This window comes from Arachis duranensis, chromosome 6, assembly GCF_000817695.3.
Source record: "Arachis duranensis cultivar V14167 chromosome 6, aradu.V14167.gnm2.J7QH, whole genome shotgun sequence".
NCBI lineage: Eukaryota > Viridiplantae > Streptophyta > Magnoliopsida > Fabales > Fabaceae > Arachis > Arachis duranensis.
The window spans coordinates 5,950,948-5,962,038 of record NC_029777.3 but is presented as its reverse complement, the minus strand read 5'-3'; the positions used below and the strand labels follow the sequence as shown (position 1 = coordinate 5,962,038).

General features: G+C 33.9%; 2 long non-coding RNA genes across 9 annotated transcripts; one reads left to right on the top strand and one right to left on the bottom strand.

The window, feature by feature from the left end:
- The first annotated feature begins 2,174 nt into the window (after positions 1-2,174).
- On the top strand, positions 2,175-4,902 carry LOC110273337 (uncharacterized). 4 transcript variants are annotated; one of them, XR_008010407.1, is made up of 4 exons: positions 2,175-2,512; positions 3,512-3,689; positions 3,995-4,030; positions 4,281-4,902. It is a non-coding gene; the product is annotated as an uncharacterized LOC110273337 (long non-coding RNA). The 4 variants fall into 4 exon arrangements; XR_008010406.1 differs by having other exon boundaries at positions 2,196-2,512; positions 3,512-3,696; XR_008010404.1 differs by lacking the exon at positions 3,995-4,030 and having other exon boundaries at positions 2,196-2,512.
- Positions 4,903-6,010: 1,108 nt separating this feature from the next.
- Positions 6,011-9,749, bottom strand: LOC107492238 (uncharacterized). Of its 5 annotated transcripts, none has more exons than XR_008010243.1 (5): positions 9,329-9,749; positions 8,585-8,709; positions 6,816-7,921; positions 6,346-6,575; positions 6,011-6,242 (listed from the first exon to the last, which is right to left on the bottom strand). It is a non-coding gene; the product is annotated as an uncharacterized LOC107492238 (long non-coding RNA). The 5 variants fall into 5 exon arrangements; XR_008010239.1 differs by having other exon boundaries at positions 8,585-8,706; XR_008010240.1 differs by having other exon boundaries at positions 6,011-6,211; positions 8,585-8,706.
- Positions 9,750-11,091: the final 1,342 nt, after the last annotated feature.

Sequence of the window (11,091 nt, the reverse complement as noted above, 5' to 3'; positions counted from 1 at the left end):
ATCATTTTTTATTATAGGATTATTGTAATTATTTTTTATAAAAAAATAATTTAAACTGATTTAAGATTTGATTTATTGATTTTTTGGCCATATTAATTTATCTGATCAAATTTTGATAAAAATAATATAATTTAATTGATATGTGTATTAAATTTTAATTACTAAAAAATATTTTTAAAAAAAGATGTTTTAAGTGTTTTTAATGGTAATAATTATTATTTAAAACTTTTTTAACAAGGGCACACACAATGGTCTTATTTTATTGTGTTGCATTAAATGTTTTCATTGTAATATATGCGCAGTTTAAAAAGGATACTGAGATGAATTGTTATATTAAAGGTTGTCTCTTGCACCTCCGGATGGGAGTAGCAACACTAAAGTTGAATCTTGCACTATCGTGTGTAAGGAAGGTACCTGGAACTTTCGTAGGATAGTTCAATGGTACGATTTGTTTTGTTTTTATTTTTTGGCCTTTTTTGTTTATGAAAAGCCGATAAGAATAATGACTTAAATAATGTCTTATTTTGTATTTAACAATTTGTTTATGAGTTTCGATAGAGAGTCAATAGAATATTTGTACAATGTGTATAATGTGTTATTTATTTGACCCAATATAAATTAAAAAATAAAATTACCTATACTATCCAAAATAATCATATCATGAAATCAATTATTTTAAAAGCGTAAACTGACTAATAATTATATTTTTAATATTAAATTGGACATTTTTAAACTTTTCTTATACATATTATATAAATATTCTATTGATTTTTTATACTTTCTCTTTGTGGGTATATACATGCATTCTATTTTCTTTATTGCTCCGCCAAACACACTATTAATCATTATTATTGATAGCGAACGGGACGAGACACTGACGTACAGTCGCAAATTCTGCTTAACTTGAATTTGTTCTTAACATCCCACTTTGCATTAACCACTTTATGGATTACGTCCTTTTCCGAATGCTCCATTTGTTTCTTCTTCTTTTTTTTTATACTTTTATAGGATTAATATATCCTATTATTATTGGCCTTTGCCCTACCCTATTTTTTTTCTTTTTTTCAACATGCATGTCACGTGCAACTATTGAAAGCTAAGGTCACGAATGCTCTAATGTTCGTTTTTTAATCTCTCATAGCTCTATGATTTGGAATATCTCCACCTTATGTATTGTTTATTATTTGCAGGTGTACATGTTAGAAGAACGAAGAGCATGCAATTCAACAAATTACAAGTGTATGGAATAGGCAACCATCTCATAAGTTTTACCAGTCGGCCATAATAATCGCTTGGTAACTTGGTAGATCCTGGATGTGCGTCCCATGATAGGGATTTTTCACTTTAGTCCATTACAATCTAGTATGGACTCACTCTTACGAAAATAAATTTTTTCCTGATACAAGCCCAACCCAATTATAATAATTTTTTTCCGATGAAGATGTACCTATCGAAAAAACATGAGGCCTAAGCCTAAAAAACCCATGACCAAAATAAAAAAAGTATGTATTGCATTTAGCAGATAACTTGGACTGCGTTTGTTTTCAGAGACAGGACATGACACTGAGACATAGACAAAGACATTATGTCGATTGTCGAGAGACACTAAATTAGTCTATTTTGTGTTCATCATAACAGAAATGACACAGAGACACTAATAAATGACACAACTTATTTTTTTATTATTCTTATTAATTTTTTATAATTATATTTTTCTTCTCTAATTTTTTAAATGAAAAAAAAGTAAGAATAAATTAAATTTTTATAATTTGTTCTAAAGTATCACCAAACAGAATACAAGAACACAAAATTTTGTATCTCTATCCTTTGTGTCTTGTTCTCAGTGTCTTTTTCTCAGTGTCTTGTCTTGTCCTTTTTTTAGAAACAAATGCAGGTGTTGGTGGACTAGTTTGCGAAATAATAAATCTATCAAGTATCTATAATGGTGTTTACTTCAATACGATGATAAATTCATACGTACCAATACGTTTAAAAAAATATTTTTATTTAATTTTATAAAAAAATTAAATATCTTTTTTTATATATTAGACAAAAATTACTCATTATTTAATTTTACCGTTTTAAAATTTAAATAATTTAAAAAATAAAAACAAAAACACATTTAATAAAATTATTTGTCTCTTCATAAACCCTAATAATAATTCATACCAAAAAATTAAACAAATCTAGAAAATACTACAAGAATTCATTTGCTTTGCTTTGCTGGTTTCTCACATATCTCTTCCCTTCTTATCACTTTGTATCTCCCTCTCTTCTCTTCAATCTTGCCTCTCCTCCCCGGTAAACAAGACAAAGAAGCTTCCTCCACGGCGCCCTGCCAAGGTCACCGCAACTTTCGCGTGCGCCTCACCCAGCCGAGGAGAAGCGTCAGAGAGCGTCGCCATCTTGTGCGTTCCAGAGAGCGTCACCGTCTTCTGTGTTCCAGAGAGCATCGTCATCTTCCTGGCCGTCTTCCTCGTTTTTCATCACCGTAGTCAGCCTCTCCCTTCTGGTAATTCCCTCCCTGTGATTTCTGTGATTTTAATTATTATAGCATTGTTGTGATTTTGGTAATTAATGTAATTTGGTTTGATTTCTGTGATTTTATATTAGTTGTTGTTAATTTTGACAAAATGAAAAACTTAAGCATCAATGTGAGAGATTGTTGCTGGAGCTTCTGGGATTGCTATTTTGCCTGGAATTGGGGCCTCATTAGGGGAAGTATTAATTGATTGTGTATTGGCTCCTATTCTGAATATTTGGATGAGCTTATTTTGCTTTCTTGAAAAAAAAAAAGGAAAAAGAAAAAAAGGAAAAAGAAAAAAGCATCATGTTTTTTAATTAATATACGATGAAAAGAAACTTTGATTAAAAAAAAAAAAAACTGATTGTAGGAGTTCTTTAAGCTATCTAAAATCTATAGCTTACTTTAGCATATTAGAAGAATCATGTTAGTTTATTCATTTATTTTTTTAATTAACTCTATTCGGCATCTTTGATCCGAGAAGAGCAAGCAAATACAGCATTAAAATTTTCGTTACATGAACAAGCTTTCATCAAATCAACCATTTATATATTGAAATAGTGTATGATTTTGATTGTAATCGAGTCTCACTGATGTGATAGTGGAAACTATGTCTTATATGAACAATAAAAGGTAGAAAATAAATTAAATGATATATTGATCTGCATAAAGCCATAAACTCGAGTCTCTAGTTCAAATAGAAATTCACTCCCAATTTCTCTGAATTCTTACAAAACAATGAACTGCCTATGTATTATTCCCTCTCATTTTCTCATCTATGTTCATCACTTCACCCCAGTTCTCATTTGGCTATGCTCTGAACTTAATAGAATGAACATTCATTTTATTTCAGATTTTGGCTTATTAACAATGTGTATTAGTCTTTACTTGTCTCCCCCTTAACATATGTTATTATGTTTTGATGTTTCTTCATCTGTTGTTTAGGAAAAGAAAATTTAAAAGCTGACTAATTTTATGGTTCTCCAGGTCTTTTGCTGATGGATTTCCAAATATTTTTATAGAAAATGCAGAAGAGCTCCGAGGTCAACATGTTGCTTTTCTGTGAGAAAGACTTTGAATTCAGAACTGTGGCATGCTTGTGCTAGCCCTCTTGTCTCTTTGCCTCAAGTGGGAAGTCTTGTTCATTACTTTCCCCAGGAACATAGTGAGCAGTTACATCTCTTCTTGTGATAAAATTTTCAGATAACTCTTTTTAAGATTTACTTCGTTAATACATAATCACATATAGCTTTCCTTATGAATGTCTCTGTATGGCCTCTTATATGCATTCAGGATTTGTCTTAGGTTCTTCTTTGGCAAGTTAGCAATAACATAACACATAGCTAGGACCTGTATTTTTTAGTGATGCAGAATTATACAGTTCCCTGGTTTCTTTCTTTATTTCTTTTTGGTCTAATTAATCAATAAATCTGAAGTCATTCAATTTTTTTTGGTGTTTTACTAATTCAGATTGCAGCATGGAATTGGTTTAGGTCCTACGTACTGGTACTTCCTAATATAAGACACATTGTCAATAATTTATTTTAGTATCTTTCTCATCCTAGTGCTCCTATATTGCTATTGTCATTCTTTGGGTATCTGCTTGTCAGGAAATGTTCAAGCTTAGTATTTCTTTATGATGCTATTTCATTCACTTTTCTCTAATTTTATGCACTATTAATAATCGTGAATTTAGTTTATGGTGAATCAAGTCTTTTAAAGTTTTTGCTAGTTGATCATTGTTCTTTTATTCTAGTTAAGGCTTTACAAACATTGAAGAAGGCTTTGGGGCTTCCTCCCAGGTTTGGGTGGAATGGTGATCCTTGTGTTCCTCAACAACATCCATGGATTGAAGCAGACTGCCAGCTAAACAAGAGTAGCAGCAAATGGCTCATTGATGGACTGTAATTTCTTATTACCTTTATTAGGTTTTTATTATACATTTTGTTGTGCAGACCATTTAGTGGCATCTTAGCTTAATGATTACCTGCTTATTCCATGCAGTCTTTTCTTTCTTGTTACAAAACCAAATACCATTTCTTTTTTTCCCCTTTACCACATAGCTCCCTAAGTAACAAATTAGAAGCCAATGGTTATAGGTGTCTCTGCCCACAGAAAACTTGCAATCAGATCCTGTTAATTTATTTTGGTTTACAGACAATGTTTTCCTAAATCATTTGGGAAGTTTAAGTTTTGGTTTGCTTTGCTTTTCTTTGGTTTATGAAAACATCCCTTTCTATGTTCCCTTTTTGAATGTCCATATCAACTCCACTCTGCACTTGACAAAGAAGTTTGTACCACTAGGGCATGAAGCCATTATGTTCATGTTGAAAACTCAAAATGAATATTTAATCTCAATATTATTTGTTATTTCATGCTGTTTCTGTTGATGAACAGTGGTATTGACAATCAAAGTCTAAAGGGCTTCTTGCCAGATGACATATCCAAACTACACAATCTATAAACCCTGTGAATTATAAGTAGATTATTTTCTGTTTAAGGCAAAGTTATTGTGTACCCTAATATTTATGTCAATACAATTCTTTTTTTAAAAAAGTAATGTGTGTAAATATCGGATGTATAAACTATATAAATTGTACTGGTGACAATTAAATAACAAGTACCGATTAATCTTTGAATAATTTGTCGAACCTTTATATTTTTCCTTATTTTTAACTCATGACTTAATAAGAAATAGAAAGAAGTAACAGAATCTCTTCTATTCCTCATGCTTATTTTATATGTGCACTTGGAAAAGTAACTAGCTTGCAAGTGCTGTAAGAAACTTGTTTGTCCTCCATCTATTTAACCCGTATTTCAGATTTGTTGAGTTGATCCCATTTTCATTGTTCACAAAACACATGGTACAATTCCAATGTGTGATTATCATGTTCAACACTGTTGAGTTGGAAATCAGTAACAGCATTAATCCTTGTGAATTGAGCAGCAGTTGTTGAGCAATAAAAATGTATAAAATCCATGGGGAAAGATATTCTTTATATAATATATTTATGATGCTGTTTTTTTTTTACAATGGTAGTGGATATTCTTTGTCAAGAAATTACTCCCATTTGTAAAAGCTAACCAAGGTTGAAACTAGCCTAAGAGGGTATTAGGGAAATTGAGGCCATCACTTGAGTAAATTGAAACTTTGAAATTAGGGAGATCAAGGGGATCTTTAAAACATCCCATGAACATTCTATTCTCATTGGCAGTAATACATGCATTGTTTTAATTCTTGTTAGAATTCTGGTCTAGTTAAATCATGTTGAAAGGTGGAATGGTTGGTTCCGAATTCCGATATCATAGACCTATGAATTTATATATATCATAATTTACACGTGTGTTGCATCTTGCTATTCAAGCTGGCAGAAAAGTCAACCAACCTGAACCATAATTGATGCAAAATCCAAATAAGGTTCCCATCTAGTATTATCAAAGCATTCAAGAGAACACAAAGTCGGCGAATTATCAAAGCACCTCATCTAGAGCATTAAAAAAAATAGAATTTAATAACTAAAGGTAAAAAATATAAGTAAATACAATATTTTAGTGAAACTGTATAAATAAAGATAAAATTTTGCAACAAGGAAAAAGCATAGTTCTCCAAAAGAGAATTGTCTATCCGAAATTTGTCAACCAGGAAAACAACAATTTGCCGGAAGTGCTGAGGATCTTTTGCAATAGCTGCATGAACATCGAGAACTAGTATTACAACCTGTTTGTTTTTTTAATTAAAGAAAAGGAAGATGAATCACTGATAATTCCAGTAAATTGCCTATTTCAGAAAGCGAAATTTTGGTGTATTAAAATGAATTTACCTTCAATGCAATCTATATCCTGCACTATGAACATAGTAGTGTCACCATGCGCTATCTGGTGACTAGAAGATCGTGCGATCCTAAAGTCTACAACGCTGTTAAAAAACAGAAACCAAACAAAATTTTCAGTACACCTTTTAAAGAACAAACAGAGACTAACCTTAAGGGAATGATGAATATCAACACCATCTCTTGACAAGAATCTAAAGCAGCAACATTCATCCTGCAATCTTATTTCCATCATGTCAAATAATAATTTCTGTATCAGTTTTATAACAGTTAAGTTTCCTAACTAAGAAATATGAAAAGAAAACAAATTTCTGTATCAGTTTTCTACTCAATAATTTGAACACATCCATGAATGACCATAATAAATAGCCTATTATGTCAATGTCACAAAAGTCTATGATTCAAGATCCTATACCATAAAAAAATGAAGAAAATTTAAAATATAATATGTAGATTATTACTCTGGCTTTTTGTTGTTGATGGCATCATTCAAAAGTCCAACCCATGTATAACTATCACTGGGTCCACTAGAATACGGCGAGACATGGGATAACTGAGGATATGATTTACTTCCAGCAATAGAAGGATAATGGTTGAAGTACGCCATGCCATTTTGAACAAGATGAAAAGGAATTGGGAGGACTCCACCATAAGGTTGATAAGGATGGACCATTGGATAATGATGCATAGGATATTGTGGCAATCATGGTTTCTTGGTTGTGGCTACACCTGCAACTTCCGACACTTCTATTCCTGGTGTGTTGGTCGTATCTTTTAATGTCTCGAGTTATAGTGATCTCTTCAGTCTAAACATAAATCAGAATTTTCAAACAATTACGGTACAAAATTTAATAAAAAAAACTAGTAAGACAAGCTAAAGTCAAGTAAGACTTTTCTCAAAGTCTTGACCTCACTCTCCTTTAATTTCTCAATTGCACTTAGGACAATGTTATGTCAATGCTGAGTGAAAGATTAGAAGCTCTGACTTCATTAGAAGCCCATAATTTTCTTTGAAGTTTTCTCATTTTAACAATCTTTGTATATACCATTTGAGGTCCACCAAATCCAATAATCCTAATCATATGTGTAATCTTCTTCCGTAGAAGTGTCATCTTCCTCATTCCGTCTAGCCTTGTAATGGGGATCCTCAGTACCGCCAGTGCCTCCATCCATCATAGCTATTGTGCCAGCACCATTAATATCATAACCAAAGCCACCTCTTACATCATGGTCATGATCTGCACTGGTGAACTCGTGTATTTTGGCATTCTTGACTTCTCACCTCACAGTCATGCTTCTCAGTGACACTAGGTTCATTGCTTGAGGTTTCTACTTGATCTCTGTTGCGCTTCAGTGTAGATGCAGTTGATCCTGCAACTATAGTATCCTGCAACTTCTCTCTCTTCCAGGGGTTCCACCGATCACTCCATCCATATCTACACAAGTATTCTCGTAATTCTCTTCGTTTTCAAGAGTTCTCTGCATAGCATTTAATTGCTCCTGTTGCTTAGCAAAGAGTACTTGCATCTCCTCAGTAATGGAATAAAATGCCCGTAGTTGTGTTTCCCTGCATGACATCAATGAGCTTCAGTGGCAAAATCAAAGCATAATGCAGGTGTAGATGTTGCCTCATAAAGTTAAAGTGCCGATCAGCATTTAATACAAACAGTGTAAAGCTGCAGCATGTTAACCAATAGGGACTACTAAACAAAGCTGATTAACTTAGCATGAATGACATATCCAACAGATGAATACTAGGATCTGCAATTTTCACTGCAATGACATTGTTGAGTAGTCCATTCTAATAAATACAATAAAAACTATTCAGCCGTGGTCCTACTTTTATTTAGGCTCAATTGCTCTGCTACTGCTTTCATATTCTTGTAGATGTTTATACTTTATACATCCTTTATTCTTCATACTTTCAGGATACCTGAATTCCATTCAGAATCTATGATAGTAATGTTCACATAACCATAATATACACACTAGTGATAATTCTAATTAAGAAGTCATAGAATTCCCGCTCTTGTCTATTTTAATCACCAATTTTAGAAAAAAATGTTATATGTAAACTGTAAAGCAAGCCAAAGATTTACAGTATTCAAGTAAAGTAGCCCATGCTGCGATGTCCTCTAATATTCTTTTCTACATACAGATTCATTCTTACATAATTTTCAAACTACAGTTGTCCGGTGATCATATTAAACAGAAACAACTTGTTCCTTACCAAAGCATAAGTCTTTCCTTGGCACCTCTTAATCTCCTCCTCTCAAAATCTAGATCCCGCATTGCGGCATTTATCTCAAGCTCAAGAATAGAAACTTTATCCCATGCTTCTTCTCGAGCTTCCTGCTAACAACAGCAACAAATATTCAGTTTCGCATATTGAATTAGAAAGCTGAAGCAACTTATTAATTAGAATTTCTCAGTCTGGCAACATATAAATAAGATACTGTCATACTCTGAAGTCTCACGGAAATAAGCCATTAACAGTAACAGCAATCGGTGGAAAGCAGACATCATTTAAACAAACACCTATATACAAAAATAGATTTATCACCTAGGCAGAGCAATGATAATGGAATATTTAATCACCCAAGCAGAGCAATGATAATGGAATATTTAACAGCACAATAGATTTATCAGAAGCAACACCAACATTTTTCCAAAGAAGTACAATGTGGACGTGATTAGATACAATAACAGATTCAGAAAAGAAGGTGAAAAAAGAAACAAGCATTCTCTGAATACAAACACAAGAAAGTCAAATTACTACAGAAAAATTACATGAAAATCCAGCACATAATTACTAAACCAGCACACAATAACCTCAGAAAATCCAGCTAATCAGCAAATCAATTTGAAACAAATAACAAGTATTATCAAAAATCAATTGCTAAACCCTAAACCAGCAAGCAGACGCCAAGGAAATGGCTGTGAAGTGCGAAACTGCGAACAGAGTATTACTTACAGGCGAACAGAGAGAAGGCGAGCTTGGTGATGACAACGACGCGGTGGGGGCTGCAGTGGTCAAACCCGTCACTGCGGTGGCTGCGCTAACCCCTGGAAGAGAGAGAAGTTGCAGGATACCATACCAAAAATGCTACAAAGGCAGGATCAAGTGCATCTACACGGAAGCGCAACAGAGATCAACTAGAAAAAGCAATGATGCTGGTGAGGTGAGAAGTCAAGAATACCAAAATATACAAAAGTTCACCAAATCATGTAAGAGGTGGCTTTGGTTCTGATATTGATGGTGCTGTCACAACAGCTATGATGAATGGAGGCAGTGGCTGTACACTGAGGATCACCATTACAAAGCTAGACAGAATGAGGTTCTCAGAGAAGAGAGGAGAGGAGATGAGTTTGTGCCTTTGATAAGAACAGATGGGTAGGGGTGGAAACAGGCTGGCCTGTTATACAGTTAATTGGCCTGAGCTTGGCCTGCAGCCTGTTACAGATTCTTTATAAAGTACTAGGCCTGGCCTGTTGTTCAACCTGGCCTTTATAAAAAAATATAAATTTAAAATATTTCATAATTTTTTTAATAATAAATAATTATTTATATATTTAATTATATTTTAACAGGCCTAGGCAGGCCTGACAGGCCTATAAGGCTAATTAGTGAGCCTGGGCTTGGCCTATTAACGTATTAAGGCTTTTAAAAGAGTCTGGGCCTGTACCTATTTTATAACAGGTCAGGCCAGGCCAGGCCAAACACAGGCCAGGCTGCAGGCCCTGGTAGGCCGCCTGGCCTTTTTCCACCCCTACAGATGGGGTAAGGGTTCACTACTTGAGTTTTGCGTTTTGCCGTTTTTCCCTTTTGTTTTGTTTTGTTTTTTTTTTTTCTACAGGACGAAACGGCGTGTTTTGGAGGGTTTTTCGAATCGGAAACCCTCCAAAAAATCGGACGGTTCTGTTGGTTTATTGGTTAATTAACGGTTCGATCGATTTTGTAACTAATTTTTAGTCAGGCGATTTCTAAACCTACTCAAATTTATTTGGTGATCGATTTTTGGTTAATCTAATTAAACTGGTTAATTCAATTCGGTTTTTAAAATTATGGTTTAAATATTTTGAGAACAGTTTTTTCACCTTAAATTTTAAGGGGGAAACCATTTTCAAGAGCTATGGCTTAAATTTTTGTTTTATAGCTTATTATTTCAAACTAGGGGTGACAAGCAGGAAATCCGCCCTTAGAGCCGTCAAAATGAGCAAAACCCATCAGATCAACCCGTTTACCGGTTTAAATGGGTGGATTTTGCCTCTAAAATTAAACCCGTTTAAATTTTGGGTTAAACGGGCTGAGTTCGATTAACCCGGAAAAAAAATGACGAGTTAAACGGGCTAGCCCGTGGGCTAAACGGTGGCCCGTTTACTTTTTTTACATTAAAAAAAACACTTTTAGTTGATATTTTTGCCAATCCGACCTAAAAATCCGAACCATGAACAAAAAAATATTATTTTTACCTAAAAAGTAATATTTTTTGTCAAAATATTTTTCAAAAAATAAAATAAAAAGATAAACGGGTTGGTCCGTTTAACCCATCGGGATGACCATAAACGGTCCAACTGAAAAATTATAGCCCGCGAATAAAGCAGGCTTAAATGGTCCAGCCCATTTAACCCACAGACTTAACACTGGGCTATCCCGTTTGACAACCCAACCCGCCCCATCCCGCCTCGCCTAGTGAGACGGTCCTAGAATCCTACCCCGCCCCGCCTAACTGTAGG